General features: G+C 37.1%; 1 non-coding gene across 1 annotated transcript; it reads right to left on the bottom strand.

The window, feature by feature from the left end:
• Positions 1-1232: 1232 nt before the first annotated feature.
• Positions 1233-1339, bottom strand: LOC126017085 (U6 spliceosomal RNA). The gene has a single exon (XR_007498759.1). It is a non-coding gene; the product is annotated as a U6 spliceosomal RNA (small nuclear RNA).
• Between the last annotated feature and the right edge of the window lie 717 nt (positions 1340-2056).

A 2056-nucleotide genomic window follows, 5' to 3' on the forward strand; every position in this document is an offset into this window, starting at 1 on the left:
CTTTCACTTCAGGAAGAAGCTGCAGCCACCTCTGCTGCTACTCACTCAATGAGGCTCTTTTCCTCCCACCTCCTCTTCAGAGGGAACTTCAGCTCAGGGACACCACTTGATCCCTGACTACTTGAACCATTTCTCACACTCCACAAGATCACAGTGTCAGATGAAAATGTACTCTGAATCTTATCCCCTTCAGACTATCTTAAAAGACTTAAAGGAGATATCTGGGGCCGGAGAGATAGCATGGAGGTAAGGCGTTTGCCTTTCATGCAGGAGGTCATCGGTTCGAATCCCGGCGTCCCATATGGTCCCCCGTGCCTGCCAGGAACAATTTCTGAGCCTGGAGCCAGGAATAATCTCTGAGCACTGCCGGGTGTGACCCAAAAACCACAAAAAAAAAAAAAAAAAGACTTAAAGGAGATATCTATATTTCCTTTGTATGTTCCTGTAGATGCATCTTTTTAATAGTGTTTATTTTTAGTGTTTATTTCTATATATAGAGGTAGCTTCCCCCCTTTATTTTCATTTTGCTTAGTAGAAAATTGTAGTAGAAAAGTTTTGCTTGGTATATGAGCTCAGGTTAAAACTAGGGCATAGAGATAGACTAGCTTGTTATTTTTTAAACAATTTTTATTGTGACCAAAGTGAATTACAAATCTTTCACAGTAATATTTAGGTACATAGTGACAATGAATCAGGGCCATTTCCATCACCAGTGTTGTTCTCTCTCTACCCCTGTTTCCAGCATGCGCCCTATATCTCCCTTATTTGCCCCCCAGACTGCTAGTGTAACTGCTCCCCTCTGTGTATAGCTTGTTGTAGATTGGGTATAGATTCTGTTGTCATTGACTTTGGATTTAGTGTTTGCAAATATATAAGGACTAGAGATATAGTTAAAAGGAATCAAGAACTTGTCTTACTAGTATTTGCTGTGGATTTGATACCTAGAATAGTACAGCCCTGGCAGTCCAGCATCTCTGGGTTTTGCAGAGCACCTTTTAGATACTGTGATGGCTCCCAAGATCTCCAGGAATGAGCAGTGAACCATCAAAAATCTCACTAGGATTGGCTTCTGCACTGCCAATACCTTCACTCTCCCTGCAGTGTTGGCTGTACACTGTATATACTATTAAAATTAATGCAATAGAATTTGAAAAAAGGACAGTAGTTATTAAGAAAAATAGCAGACTTCAATAATTTTACAATTTTTAAAAATTTTTTCTTTTTATTTGTTTTTAAATATGAAACGCTTCACGAATTTGCATGTCATACTTGCGCAGGGGCCATGATAAACTTTTCTGTATCATTCCAATTCTAGTATATGTGCTGCCGAAGTGAGCACAATTTTACAATTTTTTAATTAACTGGATTCACTCTTTTCTTTGCAAAATCCTTTCTTGAAAGCAAGAAGTTTGCAAAACACCTATTTCTGATTTGATATATACCATATGTGGCTTCTCATATGCTAAATGTTTTCATCGTTTTGAAAGAAACCTTTCCTGATATCTGATAATAAAGTGCTTGAAAATAAATAGATGGTTGAGGGGAATACTAAAATTCCCCAAGAAATTAAGCTTTTGTTGTTTTTCAAGTAGAATGATGTTTTCCTACGATGGCTGTGATTTCCAAGTCAGGAATAGATTTATTTACAATACAAAGTCACTTTTTCTGTGATATTTGGGTTAAGAAGCAAACTCCTCAATTTGAAAGCTCAAACAAATGTCTGCCATTGGAAAAATAGAAAAAAAATCTGGTGGACCCCGTAAATACCCTTGCCCCACAATGACTCAGTTTGGAGAATGGAACCAGGATGATTGGGTTAAGTAGTCTTTGGGCCACAGAAAATCTTAAGTATGTGAGCAGAATGCTGAATGCTGGCAGTAATCAAGCAAGAAAATAATATGCCAACTATAGGGAAAACAAAATGAACAGCATTTTTTATGTATCCAACACAAATATGTAAAATTGAGTGCATACATTAACAACACAGTGCATTTTTGCTGCTCAATAAATGTATAATAGTAATAATCACCACATTTTTATTAGATACTATGCATTT

The sequence above is a fragment of the Suncus etruscus genome, chromosome 8 (genome assembly GCF_024139225.1).
Source record: "Suncus etruscus isolate mSunEtr1 chromosome 8, mSunEtr1.pri.cur, whole genome shotgun sequence".
Lineage (NCBI taxonomy): Eukaryota > Metazoa > Chordata > Mammalia > Eulipotyphla > Soricidae > Suncus > Suncus etruscus.